Genomic DNA, 17,033 nt, shown 5'->3' on the forward strand with positions numbered 1-17,033 from the left:
GATCTTTTTTTTTTTTTTTGCAGTACGTGGGCCTCTCACTGCTGTGGCCTCCCCCGTTGCGGAGCACAGGCTCCAGACGCGCAGGTTCAGCAGCCGTGGCTCATGGACCCAGCTGCTCTGCAGCACGTGGGATCCTCCCAGACCGGGGCATGAACTCTGTGTCCCCTGCATCAGCAGGCAGACCCTCAACCACTGTGCCACCAGGGAAGCCCCTGATCTGATCTTTTATTGCTTTACTTCTACTCTCTTGGGATTTACCTTATTCTCTCTCTAGTTTCTTAAAGTGGAATTTTATTTTATTTTTAAAATAAATTTATTTATTTTATTTTTGGCTGTATTGGTTCTTCGTTACTGCATGCAGGCTTTTCCCTAGTCGTGGCAAGTGAGGGCTACTCTTCGTTGTGGTGCACAGGCTTCTCATTGCGGTGGCTTCTCTTGTTGTGGAGCATGGGCTCTAGGTGCGTGGGTTTCAGTAGTGCAGGCTCCATAGTTGTGGCTTGTGGGCTCTAGAGTGCAGGCTCAATAGTTGTGGTATATGGGCTTAGTTGCTCCACGGCATGTGGGATCTTCCTGGGCCAGGGCTCGAGCTTGTGTCCCCTGCATTGGCAGGCAGATTCTTAACCACTGAGCCATCAGGAAAGCCCAAAGTAGAAGTTTAGATTATAAATGTTTTTAATTTACTGTTTTTACTTTTAAGCATTTAAAAGTATAAATTTCCCCTAAGAGCTGCTTTAGCTACATCCCACAAATTTTGATATGTTATATTTTTATTTATCATTCAGTTAGAATAATTTCTAATTACACTTGGAATATTTTACTTGACCCCTGGGTTATTTAGAAGTCTATTGTTTAACTTCCATATGTTTTAGGTTTTCTTATCTATTTTATTGTTTCTGACTTCTAATGTAATTTCATTGATGTCAGAGAAAATAGTTTACAAGTTTTCAACTTTTTTAACCTTGAAATTTACTTTATAGCCCAGCATGTGATGTAACTTGTTGAACACTCTCTGTATAATTGAAAAAAAATATCAACATGTATTTACTGTTACTGGTGTAATGTTCTATAAATGTCAATTAGGTCCAGTTTTTGATAGTATTGTTCAAATCTTGTATATATGTAATGATTTTTTGTTCAGTTTTTCTATTACTTACTGATAGAGATATATTGAAATCTCCAAATATGACTCTGAATTTATCTAGTTCTCCTTTTAGGTCTATTTTTTTCTTCATTTACTTTGAAACTGTGATTAGATGAGTATATGTTTCAGACTGTTTTACCTTTGTGAATACCTTTTTTTTTTTAAATTGGAGTATAATTGCTTTACAATGTTGTTAGTTTCTGCTGTACAGTAAAGTAAATCAGCTGTATGTATACATATATCACTTCCCTCTTGGACTTCCTCCCCACCATCCCACCCATTCAGGTCATCATAGAGCACAGAGCTGAGCTCCCTGTGCTATACAGCAGTTTCCCACTAGCTATCTATTTTACACAAATGGTAGTGTATTTATGTCAAACCTAATCTCCCAATTCATCCCACCCTCCCCTTACCCCCATGTCCACATGTCCATTCTCTATGTTTGCATTTCTATTCCTGCCTTGCAAATATGTTCATCTGTACCATTTTTATAGATAAGCATTGATACTTTTTTCATTATTAAATGACCCAATTTATTTCCAGTAATAATATTCCTTGTTTTCAATCTACTATGTTTCATATTAATAAAATTACGTGAGTGTTCTCATAATTACTCTTCCCATGGCATATTTTTTTCCATTCTTTTACTTTCAATCTATCTGTGATTTTATATGTAAAATGCATCTCTTGTAAGGAGCATCTCATTGAGTCTTACATTATATCCATTCTGAATTAAAAAAAATTTTTTTTAATATAAAATTTTTTACATGGAATATGTTACACTTATTTGCATTTAATATACCTAACTATATGTCTAAATTTAAGTCAAACATTTTTCTTCTGTTTTCCTATTTTTTCCATTTTTTGGTTTCTTTGTTTCTCTGTTTTTGTTTTCAATTTAGATTAATATAGAAATTTAAAATATCCCATTCTATCTCTTCTATTGATTTTTTAGCTATACTTCTTTGGATTATTGTTTTTGTGGCTGCATTTGAGTTTTACTGTATGCTTTCTTAATTTATCACAATCAGTCTTGAGTTAGCTTTGTACCATTCTGTGTATAATGAAGTAACCATATAACTGTGTAACTTTATTTATACTTTCTCTTACTTTTTGTGATATTTTAATCATACTGTAATTTTAAATATTAAAACCTCATAATACATTGTTATTTTTTTCTTTAACTAGTCTTTTAAAGAGTTTTTGATTTTTAAAGAATTTAAGAAAGTAAAGGAAGTAGTCTTTATATTTACCATTTCTCTAAGGTCCAGAGGACTGTGAGACCACAGGCATGAGGCTACATGATGGTAAGACCCCAGTTAGATATCAGCAAACAGATCCTGACAAATGTGACACTGTGAGTTGGTGAAATCTTTCTGCTTTTACTCCCAGCCTCTGCTTAATTGTCTAAATTTCCCTGTAAGGGAAAACTTGACTGAGAGGATTCTCTCTGCCTTTGGGCTTCTCCAGATCAGTCTGTCATGGCATCCCATAGATTTATAAAAAAATCTGGTTTATTTCTTCTTGTCTAAGTAAATACTGTCCTTTCTGAAAGATTTGTTCCTCAGACCACCAGCCCAACACCTTCAGCAATTGACCCAAGGTTTGAGTTTGTTCTATATTTTTCATTTACTAAGAAAAGTCTTATCTTTCCAGAGTTTAGTTCTTTTGAATTTCTTTGTGTCCACAGATCTTTGATGGTATTTTTAAAAAGTATGTGTTGTTTGTTGTTGTCTTTTAATTGTTATTCATTTGGTGATTTCTTATTATTTTCTTGGGAGTTAAAGTCTTTCATTTCTTTCTTTATCCTAAGCAAAAGTGGGAGATTCTAGATTGTCTCACTCTTTTCTTCCTTCATTCGTTCTTTGATTCCTTCCTCCCTTCCTTCCTTCCTTTCCTTCTTAATATATAAAATAGATTTCTCTGCACCCCGTGTTCCCACAATTCAAGATTAACCAATGCTTTAAAGCTCAGTTTAAGGTTCCCTTCTCTGTGAAAATCTTTCGCAAATATACACATACATGTCCACCTCTGACAGAATCTTATTTAGCAGTGTTATCATTCTTTTGGCATTTATATAGACTGTTTTTCATGGTTAGTTTTTTTTTTTAAGAGTTTTTAAATTAAGAGCTCTTAGTCAAGAAGTGTTCCTGTCCCAACAGAGTTCTACTTCCTTGAACATGGGGGCCATGTTCTTTGTTTGTTCATTTGTTGTTGTTGTTATTTTATTTTTTTAATTCATTGCAGCTCAAGAGCCAACAGAGTAACCATGAATTTGTTTGAAGATAACAGTGCCCATAATTATGACAACAATTCTCTTGTCTGAGATTGCAGGAAATGAGAGATATGAAGTTGCTTTTCCACATAATAAATCTTCATTGGCACAATAAAAGATGTAATGAAGCACTCTCCAAATACACATATGCTTACTGTGTATACATTATTATAACATAAACATGAGTATCTTTAAACATAAAGTCAGGATGTCTGACTCTGACAAATATAAATATACTCAAATGTGTAGATAACCTTATATGCTGTGACCATTTATTTTATTCTGGCTACAAGTGTTTAATATAGGCTTTAAGAATTTACAGATTATGATAAAAAACATAAAATTATGGTGAAAAATATCTTATATTTAGTTCATTTAGGAAATTTAGGAAATTAAATTAATTTAGGAAATTAAATCCTCATTATAAACATATTAAGAAAATTTTTAGTGATGAAAATATTGTTTAAAAATTCAAACACAATTCAGTGTGTCTTTCTTTGAAAGCAAATTTCTACTTCTCAGATGCCCCTCCTTTTAGTATCCAGCATACTTGTAATGATTCTTCTTCAAATTCAGAAGTATTCTGAAAACATTGTTTATGAGAATGATGTTCATGAATGATGGTCATAAATTAGAACATTATGTTACATTCTTAATATATATAGTTACACAGGCATTACTTGAAAAATATAGAGTACATTTTGAGTTAAGAGATAGTATTTTCTATAGCAAAATTATCTACAAATGCTATATAAAAATTACTTAGTGCAATAGAGGGGGCAAAATACAGAGAAAATTACTTGAGTGGATCCACAATCAAAGGCCATTAACTAGGATTTGCATCCTGGCAAAATTTTGACAGTCAAGATTTATAATCCAAGTTTCTGGTGGTCACTTTCCACGTCATGATTAAAATTTTGAATAAGTCACCTTAAAGTGGAGTAGCTTCATGGCATACTTTTACTTCAGAGATTCACCAGGCCCTACTTCTTGTTCATTTCCCTTGTACTCTAAAGTGTCCCTGGATCTGTTCCCCTGTTGAGAGTGTCCTGCTTCATCATTCTCTTTCTCCCATGTCTCCCTATTTGGTTCTTTAAGGTCAAAAAGAACAGAAAGTTGTGAGACCTATAACAAACTCAAAAAGGCAAATTTATTGGTTAAACATTGGGCTTAAAGAATCTGTTCCTAAAGAAAGTTAAAGAATTTTAATTAGAGTTTGAAAAGCAAACACAAGAAATTCACTCACCACACTGAAAATAAGTAAAAGTAAAATCTTTCATTTATGTCTTTCACATTACATTGTGCAATGTTACTTAAGGTCATGAGGAATATCTTACTCATGCTTGCATCTCTAGCAGCTCACCAATGTCATGGCTAAATACTGGCTAAATTAACTAAAACAAAACAAAACAAAGCAAAAATGGAAGAAAGGAGGCAAAGTTAATTTAATTTAATAAGTTAAACAACTTGGACTTTAAAAATCCTAGGACAAAACAATCATATTTAATTAAAAATGTTTCTTGATTTATTTTTCAATTTATCACTCACCCTTTTACAAACCCTTTCAGATCTTGGTTGAATCTCTCACTTATTTGACTTGTCTCATATGTGAATTTTCCTGTACTCTTTAGATACAAATCTGCAAACATTGTATGGGTTGAATAATGACTGACATTTGTTTCTCCTTAGAAGCTGCCAATCATTGCTTCCCCACATACTCCCTCCTCTCAGGGAGTCCATCTTCATCCAGGGACTCTCTCAGGTAGTTGGTCTTACTCATCCATGTTTATTCTAGGAAACAGAAACCTCATCCAAACTGGTTAAATGATAACAGAAATGTCCAAAAGTAGAGTAGCCTTTAAAGTTAGTTAGAAATCTCAGTGATGTCACTACAGAACCTCTCATCTGTTTGATCTGATTTATATAGAATCAGCTTCCTCCACGATTTCAAGATGGCAGTCAAGAACTCTAAGAGAAACATACTTTTTCTTCTACAGTGAGAGAGAGAGAGAGAGAGAGAGAGAAATCTGGATTTGAGCTGATTCAAAAACAAAAGAGAAGTTAGGAAGTTGAAAGAGTAAGTATGGACAAAACTTTTGAAGAGTTTTCTATAAAGAGAACAGAGTAATAGAGTGATAATTGGAGGGAAATGTGGAGTAAAGTGGGAATAAGAGAGTGTGTGGGATATTAAAATTATGATGATTTTTCCAGAAGGTTGGGCCAAAAATAACTGTTTGAGCATGTTTTTCCATGTTTACTCACCATTTGTATCTCTTTTTCTGTGATGTACTTGTTCTTTGCCTACTTTATTAGGTTATGTGTCTTCACATATTCTTGATTCTAAGTCTTTTTTTCTACATATATTGCAAATATTTCCCCCAAACTGTCACAATTTTAAACTGGTATGTTACTGCAGAAGAGGTTCAAGAATGAAATCAAATGGTTATCATCTGAGAGGATTCAAACCTGGTCTAGAATTTATATTTTAAACATTATGATACTAAAACTTTGCAGATCACCATTCAAATATCTTAAATATTAGAACACTAAAATACTAGCCACTATTTGTTAAGGGTATCACTAACACCAGACACTGTGCTTAAAAGTTACATACGTGACCTTATGTAATTTTCATAATCTTATGAATTAAATATGGTAATTTGTATTTCACTGATGAAAAATTGAGCTTCAGAGTGTTTAAGTTCATCACCTAAGTTTACACATTAATGACAGGAAAGAGTTCAAATTTGAACCCTGGTCTGACTCCAAATCACTATTCTAAACCTTTTAAGGTAACTTCCAAAATCAATGATCATTAGAATTTAAATTGACCTTGAAGATCTCTTAACACAGCTACCTGAAGAGGCAGTATAGGGTGGATGTTAAAAGTGTGGAGTTGAGGGCTTCCCTGGTGGCGCAGTGGTTGAGAGTCCACCTGCCAATTCAGGGGACACAGGTTCCTGCCCCGATCCGAGAAGATCCCACATGCCGCAGAGCCTGCGCGTCCGGAGCCTGTGCTCCGCAACGGGAAAGGCCACAACAGTGAGAGGCCCGCATACCGCAAAAAAAAAAAAAAAAATGTGGAGCTGAATCTTGGCTATGCCTTTTAGTAGCAGTTTTCTGGATCTTCATTTTTCTTATCTGTATGAAAAGAAGAATATCATCAATCTCTTACTGTAGTTATTGGGATACATATGATGATAAAGAAGCACTGGCATATAGTAAGAAGTCAGTAACTATCACCTATTATTATTATTACTATGATTATTATTACTTTTTCTCCCCACCTGACACCCAAATCTCTTTGTCAATGGGTCCAACAAATGACTACCCAGTCCTGAGAGATCAATCTCTCCTGCTAAAGTTAACTCATTACCTCTTACAGAGGTCTGTTCTATTTTTGGAAAGTTCTAGTTATTAGAATGTTCTTTCTTATAATCAGATGAAAGTTACCCTTCTTGAAACTGTTTTAACAAGACTTTCTAAAATTACATGCAACAGAAAACTAAACTTTTGAAGATCATTATTATTATGTCTCTGTAAGTTGTCTACTAACCAAGAAAAAAGTCATCAATGTTCCTCTTAAACTTCTGAACAGAACCCTCTTCTGTAGTTGTGACTGAGACAGCCACAGGTAAGCAAGATTATTTTCTTCCCTGCTTTGCATCATCTATTATGTGGTCATGCCCACTTTGCTTACTTATGCAGCCATATTTTACAGCTGACACATATGCTACTTGCACTCATACTATCCTGATTTTACTGAGGTTTTAGACTCAAATGTAGAGTTTATATTTGACTTGAAAACTCAAGTACCTGGAGTAAGTGGCTGTTTCCGAGATATTGTTTCCCTATTCTTATAGTATAATTAATTTCTCAAATATAATATAAATCAAATGTTTAAACTGGTGCTTAATAACAAAAACCATGGAACTATTCCTTAATAGCTTTTTAAAAAATTGTTTTGATTAATTCCATCTACTTCTTTAGCATTGTCACCTGTGCACCCACTACATATGAAACTGCAATATCATTTGATTATGTCTATATACTGCCTGGTTTCTGGAAACTGCTTGATTTCATTTCTTATTTCTTCCCATTAGCCTAATAAATAATTATGAACAGTCCTTCCTCCTCCAGTCATTCTTCCTATGCCTTACATGTGCCGTAAAATTCATTCTACTTACCTTGCTATGTAAGGGGTTGCCTGATTCCTGTTTCTAATTCTTTCCCTTCCTCCCTTCCTTCCTTTTTTTCTTCCTTCCTTTTTTTTTTTTTCTATAAATCTTTGTTTAAATGAGGTCAGAGACTTATTTTGTTATATGGGGCAATTAATATGTGAGAGAGGAAAGCATAGAGGAAGGTGTTGGCACATGACATGGTAGATAATTCAACCCAAGCCATCATCCCACAGCATGAATAATGAAAAACTCACCCTCCTGGCACTACTTAATAAACTACATCTTCTAAGTATTTACAAGTCAATAGTCAGTCATGTATCCCTATATCTTATTGTCATTGTTAGTTTTTTAGTGTTCACATACCGTTCCTCTTCTAACAAAAAATACTTTTAGATGCTTGCACTAAAAGAATTATGCAATCTGACTGAACCATTATCACAGAATATATAAAATCAAGTGATGGAGAAGGATGTTGTTCAAAGATACACATACAATTGCATTAATAACATCAATGGCTGTTTTTCCTTCTTCTTCAAACACTTCCACTTATCCTACGAGAATTCCCACTCTATCCAGAAAATTTTCCTCTATCTCTGCTTGTCAGAAAATTTTCTCCTTCCTTGACGTTACTCAGTGGTTTTCAACTGAGAGTTCATGTTAAAATCACAGAGAGAGCTAGGGAAAACCCGACATCCTGTAATCCACCTCAATCCAATTGAATCAATTTGTAGAAAGGAACTGGTCCTTGAGAATACTGCTCCCTCTGCAGCCCCCAAAAGAAGAGGATGACTTATACTTATTTCCCAGATTCTTCAGGGTCAGAACTGTGGTCACTATTCTTGATCCCCATTATCTCTTTTGACAATAATTTCCTTGTGCTTTTATAAAAATTCTTGCACTGATTCTGCATCCTCTCCTCTCTTATCTACAGATGTCTTTATCTTGTCCTCTAATTCATAAAGATTTTGGAATCTGGCTCATAGTTTCCCTTTCCAGCCCTAATCTTATTATCATTCTCAAAAATATAGTGTGATGAATATAATAACAGGTTCTAGAACCTGGGTTTGAATCCCAGCTCTGTTATTACTAATCGTGTTGCCACGGGAAGATTATTTAAACTCTCTTTGCCATGAGGTGGAGAATGTACTAGGAGTGAGTGGTACCTCGCAGTGTTAGGATTCAGTGAGCCACCATGTTTGTTTCTCTGGGTTATCGCCCATATTATGCTTTGCTTGGATGATAGTCATAAACCTTTCATTGACACCCTATCAGGATTCTCACCCCTCCTCTAGTCAATTACCTTTCAGTTATCTTTCACAAATACAAATCTAATCATATGACTTCCTTACTAAAATTCCTCTACCTTACTATTGCCTGCAACATACAATATAATTTTCTATGAACAGCATATAAACCATTCACTGAGCTGGTTTCCAACAAAGCTTCCTCTTGTGTCTTCCTTCACTTAACGCTTTCCCCCTTTTCCTTCTTTCTCACTCTGGTCACGTATATTATGGATTCCATAGATATAGCTTCATGTTTTTATCCCATATACACTGATCAGACTTGAAATATGTGGGCGTATTTCCTTGGATATGTTTTACAAGCTTTCTAAGCTTTAATATCCTCAGCTATAAAATTAGAATAATAATAACACTTACCTTGAGAGATTCTGTGAGCATTAGATGTATTTACAGATCCATACACATTTACATACATACATATATATTTACAGAAACATATCCAGATACATTTACAGGAGACATATACCCATGATATGGGCTGAAAAAATATCAGTAGCTGCTTTGAATTTTGTCAATATTGTTGCTTTTATTCTTATTATTAGTAACATCATTATTGTAGCTCCTCTGTAAAGCTTGTTCTGTGTCCCCTTCTACTTATTCTCTGGGTCCCCCAACCCTTCGTATCTATGGCTATGATAACTTTTTATCCCCTGGGTTGTGACTGCTGTGTTTTATAACCACCATCCCACTAACATAGGATAATTTTGAGAGCACATCCCATCCAATATCTGCTCCTTGGAAAGAAAATATTCCCTTGATCAGATTCACCAAGTGCTCACTTCAAAGAATTGTATACACCTCAAGGTCATCAGGAAGAGTGTGAATTACCTGATACTGGAGAACCTGACACTGACAGGCTTTCTGCTGTGGCTCAGCTTTCTGTAAAAACAGGAAAACTGCCTCCTGAAAAGGTTGATGCCCCTTCTCTGTGCAACCCTCCCTCTGCATGCAAACCTCCCTAATTTTGCCATATCCAAAGGTTTCTTTCTTCTAAACTCCCCCGAATTGTGTTTATTTCTCATTGAAGAGCTCTCTCCCTGCCCCTCTTTGTCTCTCCTCTTCTCTTTCTGCCTCTGTCTCTCTCCAGTTTTTCTCTCTTCTCCCCCTCCCCTCCCCTCACACCTTACTTCTGTCAGTTTTGACCTTTTCTATATTGTCATCTCAACGCTCAGGGGGTCCCCATCTCCTTCTCATCCTGCAATGGTCGTCAGGCCACCTCTCTCTTCTCACTCAGTCTCTGCCTGATAATCATCCAGCAGTGAAGATCTGATTTAGAATCCAAACATTAGAAAAGGCATGAAAAAAATGTATGGATTTTTATCCCTGGCACATGACAATTACTGCAAGTTATTTCCATGAAGCATAGAGAAGAAAAACAAGCATTTTATAGCTTGGGAAAGCCAGTGTCCATACAGCCTTGAGAGGCCAGGGTTCCCGACCTGTCCTGAGAAGGTTTTATCAGGGCGCTCGGTCAGACCCACTAAAGGGCAATTTCTCTTTCTTAGTATTAACCCTCAGTTGGGAGTTAGTTCAGGCAAGGCCTTGCTCTTCACAAACACTCCAGGATAAGGTGATAAGAAGATTACAAGTAAAGCCTCTTTTTAGCTATTCTACATCTCCTGTCAGACAGAGCAAGTTAAATTACAGCACAGGCCACAAATACATTGATCATCCACTCGGCTTGTACTGCCCAAGGTTTTAAAGAACCATGCTGAGGATACGTGAAGTCATCTCAGCCAGGTTTATTTTAGCAAGGAGGGTTAACCAAGTTCAAAGAGGTGAAGGACTGGAAGGGGCTCTGAACTCCCCAATGCTGAGTTTGATTTATGTGTGATCTTCATCAGTGAATATTTCCTTATGGCTCAGGAGGGGTGTTGAGAGAACACACGGATGATGCCATAGCCCCTGCTCTTAAATGGCTTACATGTGTCTCTATCAGTCTCCAGCCCCTCCCTTGGCTTGGAAAGCCAGGCTCAAAACACAGAGAACAGTGCTAAAAATGGCTTTTATCCTATTTACTGTTTGTATATCAGTGTTCAAGATGCAACATCAGTTAAGTCTTATTACGTTTTACATGTCCTGGTTTATGCCTAAGATATAAAGTTAGTTTTTGTCTGTTTGTTTATTTGGACAAGATGCTGTCTTGTAAAAAGCTTCAATTACCTTCGTTCAGCTTATAAAACCTACCATGTAGTTTAACAAAGATATAAATTCTTTGAATGGTTTTGAGAGTTCAGTCTTCATAGAAATACCATAGGCCCTTTTGAGGCTAAAACAGAAAAAAAAAAGATAAATTATTAGAAACACTTAAAGATTCTATGCATGACACTCTTCTTTATTAAAAAGACCCATTGTAAATTGGAAAGTTCCGAAGTCTTTGTGGTGAGGGAGAATGAATTATAATGACATCACTGGGTCGTGAACTAGGCCCACTGGCTACTTTCCAGAATGAAATTGACTAGGAGAGATCAGATGAGCCCATTTGTAACCATCCGGGATGCAGCCAGGGAATCGAGGTTCCAGCCCCCCATTTAGGACACACTTCCTCTTCCTCTTCGTCATCAAATACCATTGCAATTTCCCAGGCAAGGTTTCTAGCCTAGCAGTGTATTTCCATCCATATTCTAAAGAACACCCCGAAAGTTCTTTGTACTCATTTTCAGTGAAAGGCATCATGAAAAATATTAACATGTCAACATCTGGCTGACACCTTTGGTGCATTTTCATCATGTTGCTGATGGGAAGCATTTTGCCTTCAAATAAGCATAATTTTCCAGTCTTTTCCATCTTCTTTTTTGTCTCTCTTGCAGCATAATAAATGGTGTCTGAAGCCTAAGAGAAACTCATTTCTGTTAACAGATCATTTGTAAACCTTTAAGGGCAGCTGGTGAGAAAGGGGCATTTTTTTCTTCTGTCTTAACTTTCCTGGTTGTCTCTCTAAATGCAAAATGACACCTCATTCAAAGCTTTCTGGTGTCATCTTAATCTCCCTTATTTTACACTTTCTACCTTTTTGATATTGCTATAGACTGCATGGAGGCTTTTTACCTAATACTGTAATACCTATTATCTGAGGCATTTAGGTATATAGGCTCTTGCCAGCTAAGAATAATGCAGATCAATTGGATGTCAGCAGTCCAATAAAGTCAGATAGTATATATATATTTTTTTCAGCATAGAAAAAAAGATGTCTGCTTACCTGACCTTAAAGCCAGCACATTTCAATATTAATATATTTTATGCATGCATGTGATAATGTTTTACAATTCTTATGGATATGTAGGGAAGTCTCATTTTTCTCAGTGGAGGGTTATTACCTACTCTGAGGGGGCTATGATTATAGATACTTGCTAAGACAAGAATAATTGACTATAAAATACCTTTCATATTCCCACAATTATTTTTGCATTGACTAAAAGTGTCAAGAAAATCTGATTTTATTAGCTGGCCCCTAATTTGGACTCCATTTAATTTTTTATCTGGCTTTTTCCCCCAATGTGTTTTTAGTCTGGGAGAGTTGGCAATTGTACAAAAGAACAATCTGTTACAGAACCTTTACTGAATGGAAGTTTTATAATCCAAGCATAACATCAAGTATCAAATAAAATAAAAATGTATGAGATCAGCAAAGAGGACATGCTCCAAGGTAAGGAACTGATCTAGGGCCTAGGAAAAAAGAAGTTTAAATCAGAATCTGACAGCTCAGCTATGAAGTAAGGCTGTGGAACAAAGGGTCAGATGCAGCTTTGACCCCTCATTCCCCTCCACCCACCAAGAGATCAGATCCCATCAGCACTGAGCCTATTTCCAGTAAGAAGCAAGGAGCGGAATTGTGCTTGTTAAGAAGCAGTGTGGACATATCTAATGGACACTGGAGGGGAAGAGGGAGGAAGTTTATTGCCTCTTCAGGAGCCAGGGGATGCTGTGGACAGAAGGAGTAGCAGTGACATGGTACCCACTTGACTCTCAAAAACAAAATCCACCCTGGTTACCACAGTGCTTCTTTTCATGCCTTTGTCTTCAAAATATTAGAAACAAGGACAAATCAGTGATCACAAGTGGACATTGTGGTCAAAAGCATGACTGCTTCTGAAAAGAACTCAGATGAAGAGGAGGACAAGTGTTACACTGTCACTGTTAATGGGTGGAGGATCTTGGCAACTCCTTTCTAGGACTAGCATTCTGATTTTGGAGATCCTAGAGGCATAGAGGCATTGGATTTTCAGGCAGTAGAGGAAGTAGTGGACAGGAAAAGTGGAAGTGACATGGCATCCATTTTACCCTTGCAAATAAATCCTTCCTGGCTTTCATATACATATCGGTCAGTGTAGACTTGTCTTTACTTTATGACTAATCTAACTCCATAAAACTTAATTTTTTATATTTTCCTGAAATCAATAAGCATGGCATACAACTGAAAATGAGACTCATGGGTACCCCACACTCTCAAGTCACCAGTGAGCCAACTACAGTTGGGGCCAGACATTTCCCCCAGGTGATGTGAGTGGAATCTGCTACCATCAACCATACCTCATTCAACTCAACCTCACACCTCATTCCCAGTCTACTGATGGAGGAAATCATGGAGCAGAAAATTTCTCAGCTCTGTGAAGAGTGCAGGCTCATAGGGAGAGGCTATTTTCTTCCCATTCCTAAAATAACTGGTTGTAGGATGGGAGATTCAAGGGGATAGCTTGTAGAATCTGGAGGTGCCTGTGGGAAAGGGAACTGACTTATTATGCTTTAGCTGAGTGTTTGCTGGAACCAAGAAACCGTAGCATATCCTAATGCTGCCATGACCAAGTGGAAGAATACAGTGAAGGAGATTCTGTGTGACCTAAACAAGTGCTTACTTGTGTTTTAGGGCAAAATGCCCATGAGACTGGACTCAAAGTTGGTCAAAAGTGATCTTCAAAGGGAGGAAGTCTACTAGGAAGGAGATTAAAGATGGCTAAGAGAGTGGGGCTTGCTGGGACTGTGATGCAGTGTGCCTGGGAAGAAGACAGAGCCACTGCTCCCACCCTAAGTGGCCTTCCTGCCCCCAGAGGGTGAAAAGAAGACTCAGTGGTTCCATCTCCAAGTGAGCAAGCACCGAAACTAAAGAGGGGTCTGGAGACTTAGGGCTGCCTAGGAGGCTAATTGGCCAATGGAGAAGCAGGCTAAGAACTTCTGGGGACATCAAGGGAACAGGTAGGGTCTTCAGAAAGATGTTCTGAGGTTAAACTACACACCTCAGGGAGAAAGAGTACATCATGAGTGGTGGTTACTAGCTGCAAAGAGAATCGCTGAAACCAAGGACCATGCCCCAATCTGACTTTTCTACCAATTTAGATAAATCCTTCCTCCTTTAACTTCTTCTCCAATATCCTACATTTAATACCAGAAAGTCAATGAAGGACAGGGGAAGTCAAATATGCATTTAGTTCTTCTTGATCAGGTCAGATCAGGAAGGCCAGAAGAGCTTGACTAAGAAGAGGGAGAATGATGAGAGTGTCAAGGAAAACACTTGCCTCCATTTTCCAATCCAAGCAGCCATGATCAAGTCTGTCATGGGGTCAGCTGGGGGAAAGAGGAGAAGAAATTTGAATCCAATATGAGATTTTAGTTTTAAAATAGGCTAAATGGAGTTTTAATATCTGAGAAGGAAACTTATAGAGGCCTGCCAAGTTATTTTTAAAGAATGGAAAAGGGAGGTTTTGGCATAGCATGGTTGAAGATCAGGATTAGAAAACAAAGTAAAACAACAACAAAAAGGACCCATTTTGTTTCTTACTCAATTTAAGGTTATTTTATAAACCAGTTTTACTGCTAAGGTGTTCATTGTACTCTCTGTCTATCTGACCAAAATAATCACCTTCTGACCTGATTAATAATTTAACATAAGCAACAGGAACACCTAAAGAGATTGTTAAGGGGTTATCTGTCATATACGTAGCTGTTGATGATTCCAAAGCAAACCATGACTGCTTTGTCAAATTTAATTACATATGTAGGAAGAAAGTTCCTTGCTTCCCTAGAACCTTATTTATTTGGGAGCATTCACTGCCATTTCTGGCAGCCACTTCCAATCGTAAGGTTTCATTTAAGAGAGACAATTGTAAGAATCATTTATAAATAAACACATAACACTGATTTCACCCTCAGAATAGACAAGAAATACCTTACCTTATTCATCCCACTGTCGCTTTTGGTATCTCAGGGAATGAAAAGACAACATAGTGATTTCATCTTATATTATTGAAGGAATAAACATATAAAATAGATACTTCAGGTTAATTAGCAGAAGTTTCCTATGGTGATTCATCATTTCATTTTCAAGACTCCACAAATTTGGTGGGTATAAACACAACACCTATAATGAAAGAACAGGGGGCTGTCCATTTAATATTCCAGAACAATTGGTTATACTGGTAGCAATCAATCAACCACTTTTATTTTCCATCTATTTCCTACTGAATTCAACCCTGAGCTCACAATCCACAGCAGCCTTCATTTCCATTTCTGTGTAGAGGGCTCTACTTACTTTTGCTCGTGGCCTCAGGCACCTAGACCAGCCTGGATTCCTGAAATGAAGGCATCTGTGGCTTCCCTAGTCTTTGGCTTGTATTCATTTAGTATTTCAAAAGATGAACATGATTTTGATGTACTGTGTCCTGTATCTTATCCTTTGAGTTATCTTTTTCTCACTCTTTGACCTGGATGCTTGACTTCTTTTGTCCTAAATCACAGCCTCAAGACTGGACCATAACAAAATATAGTAAAGTGACTGTAGTTTTCACTGCACAGCATAGCAGGGTAAGTCATCTTCAGCAGATCCTATAGGAAACATTCCTAATAGCTCAAATATCCTGAAATTAATTCACTTGCAGAGTCATTCCATCCTCTTTCAGTTGACCTCAGTGACAACTAGACTAATGTCAGGAAGACAACTTGTTCACCTCTCCTTCCTCTTAGGAAGCCATCACTTGATAGAGCCCATAGGTTGGAGAAGATACCATGTAGTTATAACCAAAAGTGTTATTAACCTTGACCAAGAGTGAGAACCATAGAGTCCCAGACTCAGACTTTAGAGCTGGATGGATGGGCTCCAAATCCTGGCTCTACCTTTTTCCAATGCATAGACTTAGGCAAGTCACTTAAAGTCTCTACACCTTCTCTGTAAAATGGAAAAAAAAATAATATTTCCTCAATCAAGTGGATTAATGAGGTGGCATAGAAGATAAAAGCCCAGGCTAGATAGCAAACTGCTCTCAATTAGTGTCCAGGGTCACCACTAATCAGGTGTGATCCATGGGCATTGAGTTCTCTATGTTTCAGTTTCATCATCTATTTAATGAGGATGCTAACAGTAACCAAGTCATTGAAACGCTTTGGATATGAATTTAGTTATTATTGACAAAGTGTTTAGAAAGTGCCTGGCCATGGTTAATACTCAATAAGTGTAAGCCATTATGAATGATATTATTGTAATATACTATTATTTGTATCACTACCCATAATCAAAATAATGAGGTGAATATTAATAATCTTCTTAGCAGGTTTGACTTGGAGCCACAACCATAAGTCATTAGTTTACTGAAGGGGGTCTAAAGCCAAAAGACTGAGAAACAAAATGTCCCTAAATTGGCCCCATAACCACTCAAGATCCCAGCCACTTTCCATCTCTGCTGGGAACTTAGCAAATCACATCTTATGGGGGTTTCTTGTTGGGCCCCAGCCTCTGCCTGAGGACCTCTAAGTTGGGTGAGTAGTAAAGAGGAGATAACTCTTTTTTTTCTATTCTAGAAGAATCAATGGTATTAGAAGAAATCCATTGCTTTAATAGCAGGAGCAAAACCAGTTCAGCCAAGTTTCCTGGGTGATGGGGAAGTTGTAGCACATCTATCAATGCTTACTATACATCAAGCTGTATAAGAAAAAAGACAAGCCTCTTTTCACCCAGGTAAAGCCCATAGATAAAATGACCAAGAACCCCACCATGATAGAGAGAGTGAATGTGAAATACACTGACTTTCATTCTTCAAAAAACAACAAAAAAAGAAAACATACATATATATAGTTTTAAGTTGAGGGCACTGTGGAGAATACCAGGCTAAAGCAGTCTCTGGTTTGTCTAGTGTGTAATGAAAGTA

The sequence above is a fragment of the Phocoena sinus genome, chromosome 2, assembly GCF_008692025.1.
Source record: "Phocoena sinus isolate mPhoSin1 chromosome 2, mPhoSin1.pri, whole genome shotgun sequence".
NCBI classification, from domain to species: Eukaryota; Metazoa; Chordata; class Mammalia; order Artiodactyla; family Phocoenidae; genus Phocoena; species Phocoena sinus.